The sequence below is a fragment of the Brienomyrus brachyistius genome, unplaced genomic scaffold, assembly GCF_023856365.1.
Source record: "Brienomyrus brachyistius isolate T26 unplaced genomic scaffold, BBRACH_0.4 scaffold48, whole genome shotgun sequence".
NCBI lineage: Eukaryota > Metazoa > Chordata > Actinopteri > Osteoglossiformes > Mormyridae > Brienomyrus > Brienomyrus brachyistius.
The window spans coordinates 917,609-934,509 of NW_026042323.1; the positions used below are offsets into that span (position 1 = coordinate 917,609).

Genomic DNA, 16,901 nt, shown 5'->3' on the forward strand with positions numbered 1-16,901 from the left:
TAGGTCTCGCAAAATCATTTTTATTTAGATATTGTCATGCCCTGCTCGTCGGCTCCTCCTGTGTGCCACGCCCCCTGCCTACCCACGTGTGTTTCCCGGATTGTACCCAGCTGTGTCTGATTATTTTCAATCAGTCCTGTGTATTTCAGTCCGTGTCTTACCCGAGTCCTGTGTCCGTCATTGATGTTTGTGTGCGTGAGATCCCCGTATTCCCAATTAAACCCCGTTCGTCCCGTATCCTGCCTGCCTGCTTCCTCCTTCCGCACAATCGCCGCTCTCCGCCTCGCTCGCGCACCACTTCCCGTGACAGATATCGTCTCGTTTTAGTCTAAAAATAAATGTCGTTGACGATAACGATGATTATGGATGAAAATCTGTAACTGATTTTATTTCGAGAGAAATCGCCAAAAAAGTTTAAAACTGGTTTTTCTTTGCCACTCCCCAAGTACCAAAATTTATAAGTAACAGTGTAGCAGTGCATTGTGGAAGACCACCTTGCCCTCTTGTTCAGCAAATTGTCATTAGCAGTCAATGTTAGCCGGTTGATCAGTGTTAACCCAGGAACGCCCTGCCCCCGTCCCCATCACTGCGCTAATTCTTTTGTGGGGGACCCGCCCCCACCCCCCTGCAAAATGTATTTTGGGGGACTCAAAAATCAAGTGCCAATATTTAATCCTAGTTCAGAACTGTATAGAAGTCTACCACTTACCTAGCCATCTTGATCAAGAATGAGCTCCACTGGTGATAGGTCAAAGTTATATAATACTTGAAAATTCTAGAACGTCTATGACAAGATACGCACATAGCAACATGAATTCAGCCAATCAGCGCCCTTGAGTGAGATGCTGTCGTGGTTTTTTCTCCTTCCCCGCCAAATCAGAAGTCAGAGGTCCGCTTGTGCAGTATCCAGAATTCAGTCTTTATTGCAACAATGAAGTTACAACCAAGGCTGGACACGTAAAAGTGTGTCCAGTACTGTTTTACACCAATTTTTATAAGTTCTTATCATTTAACAATATCTCGTCACTTAAGCATCATCATTCCTTCAGCCATTCACAATAATTGTTTTTTCCCTTAATCCACACCCCTAGGTGACAAGTTTGTCCATCATTTCTTTTACCGTTTGGTCTCTCGGCTGAACATAATGGTGGCACGAGCAGCTCCACTTGGTTTTTAAAAAATGCTCAGCCGTGAACTTCGGGTGAACTCAGGCGAATCCCTTCCTTCAGTAGTAAACCTAGGCAGTTTCAGCCTTTTACACATTGTCTAACTAAAAGGTTGATAATATATTTATCCTTTAACATTGTGATAAAATATACGTTAATAAAAGAATATTCATAGATTCAGGACTAACAAAGTAGATAACAGAATCTCAGACTAACGAAAGGTGCAAATACATACTCAGTTGATTATATTGTAATCAACACAAAGCAATGTTTATATTGTAATGATTACATCATGGATATTTGACACACTTTTTAATAATATCATAATACTTGTATTCTACGTTATATAGTGCTAAATAATATTCCATATATTTCCCCCTTTGGGACTCCAAGGAGTCCCACACACAATCCTGTCCATCCAGCCTAGGAGGGAGGGCAAAAACCCTATGACCCAGGGAAATTCCACTCCCAGCCCGCCACAGGCACGGCCCCCCTTCGGGGTCCATGGCAGGCATGGCTCACAAACTACTAACACGGAGAATCAACCAACAGCAGCACAGGGGGTACATCAGGAAAGGGAGGGCCTCTAACATCGGGGAGGGGGGACACTGTCGGCCTTGGTCCCCGGCCGCCACTGCTGGCGAGGTGGCCGCCGGAGGGCTGGGTGCGTCGGGTTGCGCCGCCCTTCTGCTCTTCTTCCTCCCCCGGGGGGATGCACCGCTCTTCTTTCGCCTGCTGCTGACGCCTGGAGCCAGGGCGAGCTGCTCCACCTTGTTCGGAGACCCCTCCTGCATAGGTGTCGCACTCGAAGGGGCCTCCTCCACCTCGACCAGGGTTTCTCCTCCTGCCCCCGTCGCCGGCTGTTCCTGCCCAGTCGTGGGGGCTAGAGCTCCCCCACCATTCTCCGTGCCGACTGCTCTGTTACCCGACATATGTAGTCTTTTTCTGTGGGCAGGAACGAGCCAGATGGTCCTCGCCGTTGCAGTGAATGCAGCGACGGGGGCCCTTGCAATCCCTGGCCATGTGCCCCGACTCCAGGCAGTTGCGGCAGCGCAGATTGGCGCATCCCTCCAGGGTGTGTCCAAAGCTGTGGCACTGCCGGCAGAAGGGAGGCTGTCCAGAATAAAAAAGGTATGCCTTATTGCCCTGTAGAGTAAAATAGGCTGGGGGGTGGCTAAAACCACGTGCCCCATTAGCGTCTGGGCGCAGGCGGGCCTGGAACTGGCGTCGGCCAGTCCAGATCCCCAGCTCATCCCGGATGTCCCTGTGGCCAGGAAGAAGATCCACATACTTTGTTAGAAATTGGGAAACGGCCTCGGCGGTAATGTGTGGGTTAAAACAATGGACTGTTATTACCCGCTTGTCGGGCCACCACAGCGGCTCGATGTTGTAATGTCCGAGGAGGGGGTGCTGGGCCCCCTCCTTGCTCCGCTCCAGGACCTTGGTGTAACTCTCGTCGGTGGACAAGGTGACCTCAAAGAATTGGAAGGGGCCATTCCGCTGTACGCAAAGAATACGAAGGTCCAGTGCTTTGAAGGCCACCTCCCGGATGAAGGCCAGCCGGTCGGGGAAGGTGCCCACCTCCCCCTCAGCCCTCCAGCAGAACCGGGCGGTATTCCGCAGGCCCCCGCCTGCTACCAGCCACAGACCGCTGAAGGGCTTCCTCGATGGTCCGCCGGCCGTTGCCATCCGGGAAGGTCCACCGACGTCGCCGCTGGAGCAGAGTCCTTCTGCCGCCGTGGTCCCGCTGCCCGCCGTCCGCCAATCTGGGATGAGTCGAGCAGAGCTAAACTATAAAAGCAGCTAAAAATAAAAACACCAGTTTGCCCAGCAGGGCGGCGGACAAGCCACCAGCCACTGCGGGATCCCCAGCCTACTAAAAACAGAAATAAAAGCAGGGATAAAAGGCTAAAAAGAAAGGCACGGGTCGCCCCGTGGCAGCGGCGGTCAAGCCACCTGCTGGTCACGCCTTAGGTTCACCGTGCCTCCCTCTAAAAAACCCGACGCAGTCCGTAAAAAAGCAGTAAAAAGTCAGTAAAATCCACTTGATCTTAGCCAAAAAGGCCGAGAAGCGATACCCGCAGACTGCACCCCGCCGATTTTTAAATAATATTATGCTTGTACTACTTGCATTAACACAAAATCACAATCTAAAAGGCTGAAACACCATGCAAATCAATGCCAACCCAGTACAATAATAATTTTAAGGATAACATTTAACAAATAGAACTACCTGCAGAACTATTACCCTTAAAACAGGCAAAAGAGCAATTCCACCAGCAAATACAATTATACACCATTAAAATCTAATTACATGGCCAATAAAACAATTAAAATGTTACCTTATATGCATGCCAATAAAAAGTTAAGACAAAAAGAAAAAGTTCAAAAAGGAACATACCCGCAGACTTCCGACCTCTGCACAAGGGTCGGGCTAAAACACTGTCATACACCTTCCTAAAACACATAAAAGCAGTAACCTTAGGAACAAAATAGGTCAATCACAGAATAAACAGCACAACAGATAAAATAAAATGTTAATAATGTTAATACTGATGAATATGTGCTAACAGTGATCAACATCAAAAAGGTGCTCAGTAAATTCTGTACATGCCATTAAATAAAATCCAAACCAAATAAAAACACAAGCACAGAAAAAGAAAGCAAACTCACATAAAACCCGAGGTGTCCTTTGTGTGCTTCAGGAAAGCACATCATGTCAACCCTGTAGGATGGATTGTCACCACCTAGACGTACTGGGGCAGCCTAGGATCAAGGCAGTTGGATGGATGTCAGCTTACCTCTAGGGGTAGGTCGTTTAGGTGGATGGCAGCTTATTTCTGTGATCAGGGTGTTTGGGCAAATGTCAGCTTGCCTCTGAGATCAGAGTGTTTAGGTGGAAGCGAGGTTACCTCAGGGGTCAGGGGGCTGGGTCACAGGCAGCCTACCTCTGGGGTTAGGGCATTTGGGTGGATGTGAGCTTACCTGAGGGGTCTGTGTGTTTGGGTAGACCGCAGCTTGCCTCTGGGATCAGGGTATTTGGGTAAATGTCAGCTTACCCCAGAGAACAAGGCGGTTAGATGGAAGGTAGTTTACCTCTGGGATCAGCATGGTTGGGTGAATGGCAGATTGCTTCTGGGAACAATGTGTTTGCGTGGATGGCAGCCTACATCCGGGATCAGGGTGTTTGGGCGGACAGTGCTTTGCCTCTGTGATCAGGGTGTTTCGGTAGACGGCAGCTTACCACTGGGATCAAGGAGCCTGAGTGGATGAAAACATACCTCTTTTATCAGAGTGTTTGGGTTTATGTCATCATAACGCTGGAGTCAAGGCGCTTGGTTGGATGCAGTTGGTTGGATAAGAGCTTTAACCTTTGGAATTAGGGCATCTGAGTAGATGACAGCTTAACTCTGCGATCAGGGTGTTTGGGTACATGTCAGCTTACCTCTGGGGTCAGAGCGTTTGTGTGTAGGGCAGCTTACTACAGCTAACTCTCAATTAGTTTAACTGAATTTATCCTAAAAAATAATATTTCTCTCTATACCTGACACACAAAATACTGTGACTTATATATAATGTGGCATGTTGTAAATGCAACCAGTAATCAGAAGACAGTGTGACATGTGCTGCACGCCAGGGCAATTTCAGAATCCCAGATCAGATCTGTAGTTAACACCAAGCTATGGTAAACCAAGTGGCAACTATATACATGTAAGGAAATCACACAACCCGAAAAACATATTAATACACAGGTATGTCTGACTCACTATCAAAAACGATGTAAACTTCCCTGTAGTAGTTAATAGATTAACAGACACAAAAAAACCCAGAGGTACACCAACGAAAACACAGTGCAATGCTAGTACCAACTAGCAAGAACTAGCTAACCAGCTAAAAAGTCGCAATTAACTTCTAAACTATCGAAACCCAGCTACATCGATAAGTACAAAAATTACCACGGAACATACATGTATTAGTTTAATAAAGTTTAAGCAGAAATTATCTAAATAAATCCGGCTTTGGTTTTGTTTGCCGGAGCTCCAACGTCGGACATGTCTTACTCAAAGGGCCAGTTTGTGGCAAAGTAACCATGACAACCGCCTGCCGCTGGCGCCACACAACGTCGTTGACCGCAGTCAGACTCTCGCGTGTTTACGTCTGACTGACGCCGCCATAATGAGATTTAGTAGTACTAACGTTAAAAAAAGCTCTTACCAACCTAATTTCACTGTATCCTATGCACGTCAATTTATTTAGCTTTCAACAAACTTAATTTTACAGAACAGAATTTCTGTATTGCCTCATATATATATATATATATATATATATATATATGTTCATTAATTTAATCTAGGCAACGCACTGAATTACGACGGCCAATATTATGTATTATTTTGACAATAATATAAGTAGATTATTCTTTTACTATATGTAAATTCCTTAATTATATTCCATTGCTACTTTACAAAAGCCTTCAGGGAGTTTGGTCTTTTCATGACAACTAACCAAGTGTCTAACCAGTGTTTACCTGAATAATACAGAAAATTAAATGACACTTGTTAAACTCACCTGGACGTACCTTTTACAGTCGTTTAAACCGTCATGAGCAATGCTGAAATCACTGTTGCAAACAGTTCAGCGCGTAACATTGTCATTATTTTTCATCCTTATTAAACAAGGACACATTTTTGTGTAGTCTGTGGTGAAATGCATTTTATATTTTCGTTTTTTGAGACACTCTCCCTCCGCCGTGACGCTCCATGGAACCGATACCTTCGGTTCTCTAGGAGTTAAATAAAAGCCCGCCCGCACTGAAATCTGATTGGCTTATATGGCTAAGTAAACCAATCAGGATGCTGTCTGTCTAGCACTGGCTACATGAAGAGTCACACATATAGGGATCCACACATACGCACGTTCTCTCTTTCTCTCTATCCCTCTCTCTCTCGCTCATTCCTAGCTCATTTACTTGCTCATTAGTGCGCGCTACTGTCTCGCGTGCATGCTCTTGTTTGCTTGCTCTAGTTTCCGGAATATATATTTTTTTAATTTAGGAGCATCAGGGAGCCGCTGTCAATATGCGGGAGACTTGGGATGTCTGGATAACTGCTTATTTGTACTATAATGATAACTGATCATTTCCAGGGAGCCGTGATGATATTCTAAATTGTGCAGGGTTATATAAGTACTGTGAAGCTGTCTTTATCTAGTTAAATGTTTGCAAATATTTATTATTTTATTATATTTCATGTATATTTTCAACTTATTCACACCTTATTGTACCATGCCTCCATGCATACTTTACTGTAAAATCAGACAGATAAACGTTTAGAAAAATAATCGATTCTACAACTTGACTTGCAGCTGTCCAATTACACATCCATATTTTATTGCTGCAGATAACTGAGGTAGGTGTGGCATATAACGCTGAAGACGTATAGTACAATAACATATGTACAACATGTGGGCATTTCAGTCAGACAAACGTTTAAAATGGAAAACGAGCTTTATATTTTACCAGCAATTTCCATAGCACGTCTTAGTCGAAGTACTACACTGCCATCTATTGGACAAGTAGGGTTACTGAATCATGAAATGTGTTTTAGGACCACTAAAAGAGGATTATCAGTATGAAGGTTTATCAATAAAAATAATTTATTAAAATAAATATTACAGGACTCTCCCTGAAAATAAGGTGTTCTTAGCTTCCAAAGCCAATGACACATTCTAGTGATTTTCCAGGAGACTGGACCTAACTAACCTGGGGCCTTATGAAAAACAATCAATCAGCTCATGTTGAAGCTCACAAGGTGTGGAGAACAAGAAAGAAAAGTAAGGGAGAAAGACAAGGTGCAGAGCATACACAAGCAGTGTAGCGGCACATCAGTTATAGTGTATGATTAAAAATACATCATTTCTCACAGTATCAATAGTGGCCCATTGCTCCTACTGTAGCCTTACACCTCCAGGGTTGTGGGTTCAATCTGCACCCCTGCTGTAATAAACAGTGAAATTATCACAGTAACACTGTTTATCAGTAAAATAGCACAATACTGTAGAAAGTAGGGCAATATTTATGAGAACCTTGCTGATAAAATGCTGCAATGCACTGTAATTCAGTACGTAAACTGCAAATAAATAAACTGTAGAATTTACTCAAATTAAATGATGCAATAATTTGCACTCGCTTTTTTGGGTTGAATTTAGTATACGCAATTCTAGGAAATATTTTAAATAAATCAAGCTAAAGTCTGGGGTGGCACGGTGGTGCAGGAGTTTAGAATGGCATCACTGGTTCATCAGGTGTGGAGTTTGCATGTTCTCCCCATGTCGTTGGCACTGTTGCCTCGCACCACTGGGACCTGGGTTCGAGTCTCCACTTGAGTTATATGTGTGTGGAGTTTGCATGTTCTCCCCATGTCGTTGGCACTGTTGCCTCGCACCACTGGGACCCGGGTTCGAGTCTCCGCCTGAGTTATATGTGTGTGGAGTTTGCATGTTCTCCCCATGTCGTTGGCACTGTTGCCTCGCACCACTGGGACCCGGGTTCGAGTCTCCGCCTGAGTTATATGTGTGTGGAGTTTGCATGTTCTCCCCATGTCGTCGTGGGGTTTCCTCTGGGTACTCTGGTTTCCCCCCACAGTCCAAAGACATGCTGAGGCTAATTGGAGTTGCTAAATTGCCCGTAGGAGTGCATGTTTGAGTGAATGGTGTGTGAGTGTGCCCTGCGATGGGCTGGCCCCCCATCCTGGGTTGCTCCCTGCCTCGTGCCCATTGCTTCTGGGATAGGCTGCGGACCCCCCGCGACCCAGTAGGATAAGCGGTTTGGAAAATGGATGGATGGATGGATGGATATTATTCCGAACAATAAGTAAAAAAAACACTTACCGTGTCAATTCTAGGGAAATTAGTTTCAGTAGTTTTGTGGTTGAGGTGACACTTCATCCAGTCCAGACGGTGGATAATTGCAAAACATCAGGTCAGCAGGATCACCGCTTCGTTTCGCGACTAACATTTTCCGCGCTCTAACATACCGGTCTCGCACTTGTTGCCACTTGTTTTTACAAATTTCCAAATTAAAATTCAGGATGTTTGAAATCTCTTGCCATCTATTATTACACGTTATTTTGATGAGGATAATTGCGGACCTGCTCAATCAACAGGTCCTCAAACGTGGACATCTTGACTGTTGACTGCAGATCTCGCAACACTGCCCCCTATAAATTACGCAGGTATTGCATCTCCGTATACGTTCCGTTAATTTTTGAGTACGTGCACAAAAACCGACGCAAAGAACGCAGGATACGGACCGCGGCTGTACGTACGTACATAAGTGTGTAATGAAAAGCAAGTATTTTTCTGCCTTTAGTTTAACATGTAGCCCTACCTCTCGGCTCTGCTTCAAGTGGGCTCTGCCTGCAAGATTTCTGACAGAAGGGATAATCCAGATCTGGCAGGTTAAGAATAATATTGTGAAGTTGTTTACCAATCTCTACCTCAGTGCCCTCTCTAAGATGCAAAATAGTCTATCTGCTGGGGAAACCTCTGAATGCTTAGGTTCACCCATCCCTACTGCAGGCACAAGCAGACTGATGGGATGTGCCAGAGATGTGGTCAGAGCATGGCTGCATAGTAATGACACTGTCACTGCCACTGGAGATGTGGATGCAGTCCTTAGTGTCCTGAAGCAGCATTCTTATTTGACTGTGCATTCTGGGATGCCTCCAGTAGATTTTTGTTCAACCAAGTCAGATGCTAGGGAGGATCCTCTGGACTATTGGGTTAGGCTGAATAAGGCAGCAGATGATGCCAAAGGGTTTATTACATGAGATGTTAGGGCACTGCCATGTCTATTAGAAATTGCTCTGTAGGAATATCTTATTAATGCTTTTACATTTATCTGATGCTTTGATCCCTGCGATGGGCTGGCCCCCCATCCTGGGTTGTTCCCTGCCTCGTGCCCATTGCATCCGGGATAGGCTCCGGACCCCCCGCGACCCAGTAGGATAAGCGGTTTGGAAAATGGATGGATGGATGGATGATGCTTTGATCCAATAAATGAGTATTTATGTCTGCTCCCTGGGACTCAAAGCCCTTTAGTACCCCGGTGTCTCAGCATATGGTCCCTGCTGATCCTGGTGAGAGGGGACTTGTCATTGGTGATGTAACCACTACTGTCTAGCTCCTCTACCATTTGCCTCCCATTGTAATTTCTCATATCAAGGTGCACCCTGGGGCGGCATGGTGGTGCAGTGGTTAGCACTGTTGCTTCACACCTCTGGGACCCGGGTTCGAGTCTCCGCCTGGGTCACATGTGGGGTTTCCTCCGGGTACTCTGGTTTCCCCCCACAGTCCAAAAACATGCTGAGGTTAATTGGACTTACTAAATTGCCCGTAGGTGTGCGTGTATGAGTGACTGGTGTGTGAGTGTGCCCTGCGACGGGCTGGCCCCTCATCCTGGGTTGTTCCCTGCCTCGTGCCCATTGCTTCTGGGATCGGCTCCGGACCCCCCGCGACCCAGTAGGATAAGCGGTTTGGAAAATGGATGGATGGATGGATGTGTGGGTATGAGTATCTGTATATAATTAATAAATCATTCATATTAATCACATATTAATCAGGTAAAACACTAACCTGAGGACAGATTATGTTCAGGGAGAAATGTAAATAAATCAACCTGTCCAATGCTAGGATATTACCTTCATCAACTCAGCCAAGTCTGTGGCTAAGAATGGCATCACTGGTTCATCAGTTTGATATCTTGTCAAGAAAGGAGTGAAGGTCCTGGTGATTGTAGAAATGTAGCTTTGCGAAGATGAGGGGTCTGTCTGAGCAGCTTCAAGGGTGTCACACAATGCAGTTCCTGGATTTGGTAGCTTCCTCATTCTGACTGCATCCAGGTACCTGGTCAGAGACGGCCACACCTCCAGGGCTCTCTGCTACTGGTAAGTTTAAGCCATCGGTGGCTACAGGATGCACGTGGAAATTTTGCAGATTTAGTAAAAGCAGTGAAGTCCTCTCTCCTTGCTGGCACACTATGGAAGAGAATACAAATGGCTTTCAAACTTCCTCTAGCTGCCATAAGGAGAAACCACATTTGCTGGCATTATATGGGGTTTGAAGGCCACAGCTCCCAACCACAATCAGCTGAGTGCCCTCATACTGCTCATGCTGTTCTTCATGAAGCAGTTCTAAAAACTTCCAGTTTACATTTGGTCCATCCATGGAGACTGAAAGCAGCTGATGAAAAACTGAGTGTCATTTATCAAGCATATATAGACTAGGTGATCATCTATCACAACAAGTAAAACTTAGAACTGCTGCACGGGAAAGTCATATTTTATTATTGTGAAATTTTCAAAAATGTGTTGTTTTTTTTTAGATTTACGCATTTTCCAGTTGAAAAATAAAATGTGTTCTCTGTTACAGATTCCAACACGAATGCAAGAATAATAATAATGCATGATTTCAAAACAAAACAGCTATAGTTAGACTACAGGTATTTAGATTTAGATATTAGTGTTGGCTTATAACTTACTTTAAAGTGGTGTAGTAAATCCTAAGGTGTTCTATGACCCATGAATTGGGATCCCAGCTATCTGGACTGGACTTGATTCTCTTTCCAGTAACGAGCATGTAGGTCCAGTTGCTTGGTTTTAGTTGTTTGGTTGAGGGTCTCATCAAACATCAAAGTAAAACTGCCACTGTTGACATCGACCACGCGGAGTTTAATGATGTCAGGAGCCAAATCAAATCTTGTGAAATAGGCTGTTTTGTCTTTACCACACGTGAAGTTTATTGCGATTTCCTAGTCGGGAAACATACAAATGTAACAACAGAAAAAGCTGAAATCCACTTTACCACTTTGTTCAAGCATTTTCCAGTGTCCTGTTCTTATTCGGTTTGTCAGTTTGCTGCAAATAGAAATTTGGAATTGTCAGGGGCAATATAACTACAGCTTTTCATGTAAACGGGATTAAAATTCTATGTAGGAATGAATGGACACACAGAAACACATCCCCAACTCCCACATTAGCGCTGTAGGATTGGTGTCTTGTTACGCTGTGCAGGCACCACAGTACCTCTGCCTGGAGGGTAGCGCTGGACCCAAAGGTAGTCCTGAGGTCTGTCACTGTAACTGATGTGGCAGTCGCTGCTGGGTTCGGAGATGGAGCTGAAGTCTGAGAAACTGTTGAGACGGAACAGAAGTGAGAAATGGCAGGCGCCTGTTGGCGGGTTATGGCAGCAGCTTTGTGCTTCACGCTGTGCATATGTGACTCTACAGCTTTAACTCCCACTGAACCAAGTTTAAAAAGCTTCTTGCACAGCATACAGGGGGTCTCATAGCTATTACCTGGAACTGCTTTTAACCATGTCGCAAATGTGGGATTATCCAACCCAGTTAACGTTAAACTTGCACTTCTCCATGAATGACGTGTCCACTAGCAACAAACTGCTAATGTGCGTCCCTGAAATAGCGTCCCTCCCAGAAACACAACGGAAATGTTGGCGGTTCCGCTCATTCCGATCTCATACACAAAAATGCAAAACACCAATTAGAAATTCAACAAATTCTTTATAGATTACCAGAAAAACATATAGGAATCTTGTTTACTGGGTCTGTGGTATTTTAAGACCTTTGAACTCTGGATTTAAGGACTACTAGTCATTTAAAAAAATATTTAAGGCCTTAATTTTGGAAAATCCAATGTAACATTTTTTAAGAATCTGCAGATACCCTGCTCTTATACATTAAAGACGAGGGTTTATATGAATAAAAAGACGCACATGAAGACTGTAATCTCAAGTGATCAACAGTAAACCTTCCATAATGATATAACGGTATTTAACACCTCTGTAAGATAGAGATGATGTTTCAGACAAAGCTGGAGAAAGTCAGGCAAAATCTTTCACTTTTACCTTTTTATTTAGATCATTCATCCTGAAGCTCTTGACTTGATAGGTTATTCAGATTATTTTCTACAGATTAGCATGAAGTCTCTCCTGTATTGAATTTGGTACAAAATTGTTGCTAATTTTCACGGAGCACGACGACGCAGAAATACATAGAGGAAATAGTCAATGAATCAGATCTGAGAGACAGTGTAATTTCTGACCAATCAGAAATGAGTGGGCCAGGCTGCCCGTGGGCCTGGCCGTCTTGCATCCTGCAATGAAGCACTCTTTGCTAGGTTTGCTAAAGCTAAACTTTAGCGGTGCGCCCTTATCCAACCTCCAACCTTGGATAAGGTGAGATGCTTTTATTGTCACTGTGAAAATACAATGAGATGTCATTTGGAGCAAGCCTGTAGATGCCATAGTAAGCATAAAACTACAGACTAACACTTACAGAGTATAAATACAGATAAAATACATTAAAAAGCTAAAGATACATACACCAAAAATAAAAAAGAATAAAAATAAAGAAAAAATTCTGGTGCTAGAAGCAAAGAAACCAGTAGCACATTGTCAGATATTACACAACAAAAGCGTAGCATTGAAAAGCTCCGGGCCGCTGTGCCTGCATGCACTGCCATTTTGGTTTTTGACTCTGTTTACGTTGGAGTGGATGAGTCAGATGGCTGAAGATAGATTACATCACTGCCATCTAGCGGTCAGGGGTTTAAATGCCAACAGAAAATGGAAAAAGTCTGACAAATTTTTGAGCTGATTAGCTGTGAATTTTGTAAAACAGTAGAGGCGGTTGGCTGGAGATGCACTAATGATCGGCTTGCAGGTAGTAGAACAATGACCAGCTGAGTCTTTCCTCAGTGTTTCTACTTTAAATAGCAAAGGGTATCATAACACACTTTAGAGTACTTGGTACTTCACTCATTCTTCTATCTTGGTGCCATGTTTCACCATCTCTATCAGTGTCATCAGCATCAGTGAAAAGGTGTCTGGGATGCTGACCTTAGAAGCAGAGTTTCAAAGAAGAGCTGATGAAAGGGGGGGGCAAAACACCCCCCTTTGAAAACCTCTGAACACTAGGGGATAAGAGCCTTAATGAAGGAAAGATCAGCTATTTGCTGTGAAGCACTTAAACTTGGCATAAGAAAAAACAGACAACATAGCAGAGAATGGTTTTGATCCATCGACCTCTGGGTTATGGGCCCAGCACACTTCCTCTGCGCCACTCTGCTGCACAGTCAGGGCTGTGTGAGGGTTTTCTTAGTGTGTCCACTTTAAACAGCAAAGGGGCTCTGGACACACATAATGGTACTTAGTGCTTCTTTTCAGAGACCCCTAGGTTATAAAGCCCCTGTGAGGTGCAGCATGAGCCTTCCTCAAGCGATGCCTAATGTAAGCATGACAAGCAGGTAAAAGCTGTTGGCCATAGACAAAGTGAGACCCAGCAGAGGACATGGCCGTTCTAAGCCTCAGACCTGGTATGGTGATGAAGCTTCCTGTTACACTTTCTACTGCCTTGGTTCATCGCAACAATCAATATGATAAAGAAAAGGAGTCATCTTAGGTGGGACTAAAACCCACCCCCCCCCACTTTGGAATCCCCAGTACATAATGGGGAGCGGGGGGGGCATAATGAATTCTGAAGGTCCCCGTAGCCCTCAGCCCACTGGGAAGATGCCCAGTACGGAAATGACAGATGCTAAAATAGATGCTAAAGACTCAAATGGCCTAATTGTCAGTGTTTGTTATAGACACCTAATGTAGCTGCAGAGGAAAGCAGAATGTTGTATGACGACATCAGGATTATGAGTAATAAAAATGATGTGGTGGTTATGGGTGATTTTAATTTACCAGGGATACAGTGGGACACAGTCTCTGGCTCTTCTGTAAATGAACTGGAGATGGTGGAAGTGGTACAGGATTGTTTTTTTACTCAGTTTGTTAACATCCCTACCAGGGGAGATGCCATTCTTGATCTTGTTCTCTTTAATAACCAGGACAGGATTGGAAAATTAGAGGTTTTAGAACCACTGGACAGTAATGATCATAACATGGTTAAATTTCAGGCTAATTTTCGTGTCAGAAGAGCAAAATCCAAAAGAAAAAAGTATATTGTGAGGAAGGCAAACTTTAATGGTATGAGACTGAAAGCTAAGAATGACATTAAATGTTTCTTCCAATGTTTTATCTCCAAAAAAGCTCTAAAAGCTGAAATCACTCATCTACAGGATAGTAAGGACTTTATAATTGAAAATGAAATTAATATAGTAAATGAATTTAATGATTATTGTACACGGGTGTTCACGGTAGAGAACACAAATAACTCACCACCATTTAGATTCATTGAATTATTAGATTTCCAGAAGTCCTTAAGCTCAAAGCTACAGGGTTTTTACAAACTGTATCAGCCTGAATATAATTGCTAGAATATAAAGTGCAATACAAATACAATTTATTATTATTATTATTATTATTATTATTATTATTATTATTATTATTCTCAATGGAGCAGTGATCGAAGGACACCGGCAGATGTTGTGGCAGGTTGATTCTCCTGAGAACCCTCAGGAAGTACAGTCTTTGCTGCACCTTCCCGATTAAGCAATTTGTGCTATTTGTCCAGGTGAGGTCCTCCGATATGTATGTGCCCAGGAACCTGAATGTTGACACCCTCTCCACAACTTCCCCATTCATCACCAGAGGCTGGTGATCCACCCTTTTCCTATTAAAATCAATGATGAGTTCCTTTGTTTTCTTCACTTTCCAAGTGAAGACAGGAGTCCGACAGGGGTGCTTGTTATCCCCGTTCCTCTTCCTCATCGCTATCAACTGGATCATGAAGACATCCACCAGTGAATGCAGAAATGGAATCCAGTGGACCTTGTGGAGCCAATTGGAAGACCTAGACTTTGCAGACGATCTCGCTCTTCTCTCCCACAGTCAGCAGCAGATGGAAGAGAAGATCAATGTGCTGGCAACCACATCATCACAGGTTGGACTCAACATCCACACGGAGAAGACCAAGATTCTTAAGACCAACTCCAACAGCAACAACTCAGTCACGGTGAATGGAAGTTCCCTGGTGGAGGTACAGTCCTTCACCTACCTGGGCAGCATCATCGACCAGCAGGGTGGAACAGATACAGACGTCAAGGCAAGGATCGGCAAAGCAAGAGCCGCCTTCATCGAGCTCAAGAACATCTGGGCTTCCAGAGAACTGACCTTGACCACCAAGATCCGTCTGTTCAATTCCAATGTGAAGTCAGTATTGTTGTACGGGGCCGAAACCTGGAGGAAACCAAAACCAACATCCGAAGAATTCAGACGTTCATCAACACCTGTCTCAGAAAGATTCTCCACATCCGCTGGCCAGACACCATCAGTAACACCAACCTATGGGAAAAGACCTACCAACCTTCAGTAGAAGCAGAAATCTGGAAGAGAAGATGGGGATGGATAGGGCATACCCTCCGCAAACCACAAACCAACATCACCAGACAGGCTCTCAGATGAAACCCCCAAGGCAAGCGGAAGAGAGGCCGTCCAAGAAACACCTGGAGACGAGACCTCGAGGCAGAAATGACAAGGATGGGCTACACCTGGAGTCAACTAGAAAGAATGGCCCAGGACAGAAACCTCTGGAGATCTACCTTTGGCGGCCCATACCCCGGAAGGGGTGGAGGGCGAAAATGAAAAAAAAAAAAAAAGATGTTATTATGGTCTGTTTTGATAATGGCACTACTGTGCAGGTTTTTAAACAGGCAGGAACAGAGCACAGTGACAGAGATGTATTAAAGGTGTTTGTGAAAACCCCAGCCAGCTCCACGGCACAGTCTCTTAGCACCCGCCCTGGGACGCCATCAGGAGCAGCTGCTTTCCGTATGTTGACACTGCGAAGTGTCCGTTCTACATCAGTACTCTGCAGGATGAGCTCCTGCCTGTTGATGGCTGCTGCTGGGGCCGTAACAGTCTCTGTAGCCACCCTCTCATGGCGGCCGAAGAAGTGATCGAGCTCTTCGGCCAAAGGAACACTGTTGCCGGTAGATAAGTTGATACTGCTGTTTTGGTCTGTGATGTGCCGTATCCCTTGCCATCCGCGCCTGGGACCGGAGCTGCCGAAGTGGCTCTCAATCCGCCTTCTATAGGTCGCCTTTGCGTCTCTGACGCCCCTCCTCAGCTCCGACCTGGCAATGCTGTATTGTTGTGGTCACCCGACCTAAAGGCCATGTTACGGATCTTTAGCAGAAGACGAACATCTTTGGTCATCCATGGCTTGTTGTTGGGAAAGATACAAATTTGTTTTGTGCTGGTGACAATGACCATGCAGTATTTTATATAGTGAAGAACAGTGGAGGTGTTAGCATCCTCGAATATGGACCAGTCAGTGTGGTCAAAACAATCCTGCAGCTGTGCAGATGCTCCCTCTGGCCACCCTCGTCTTACTCTAGGAGCTGGTTTCACCATGTTAATGAGTGGTCTGTATGCTGGAGTTACATACAGGGAGATGTGGTCAGACTGGCCCAAATGAGGGAAAGCTGATACTGTAAAACCCTGCTTGATATTACTGTACACATGGTCTGCAGTGTCAGCTCCTCTTGTAGGACACTGAACATGCTGGTACAGTCTTCAGATTCGCTTTGGTTAAAATCACCTGCTATTATACGCACCCCTGGCAGATGGGCACTCTGTTGCTTTCTAATAGGAGTTAGCAAGTAGCCCAGAGCTATAGCAGTGTTAGCTTGAGGGGGGGTATTAACAGCAGCGATCATAACAACCGAGTATTCCTTTGGTAGGTAAAACGGGCGACACTTTACAATCCAATAC

General features: G+C 44.6%; 1 protein-coding gene and 1 pseudogene across 1 annotated transcript in view; one reads left to right on the plus strand and one right to left on the minus strand.

The window, feature by feature from the left end:
• The window catches only part of LOC125723448 (uncharacterized), a 48,783-nt pseudogene extending 33,013 nt beyond the window's left edge, over positions 1-15,770 (plus strand).
• LOC125723415 (G-protein coupled receptor family C group 5 member B-like) overlaps positions 1-16,901 on the minus strand; it is a 337,495-nt gene that overhangs the window by 298,553 nt on the left and 22,041 nt on the right. The window lies entirely within an intron of this gene.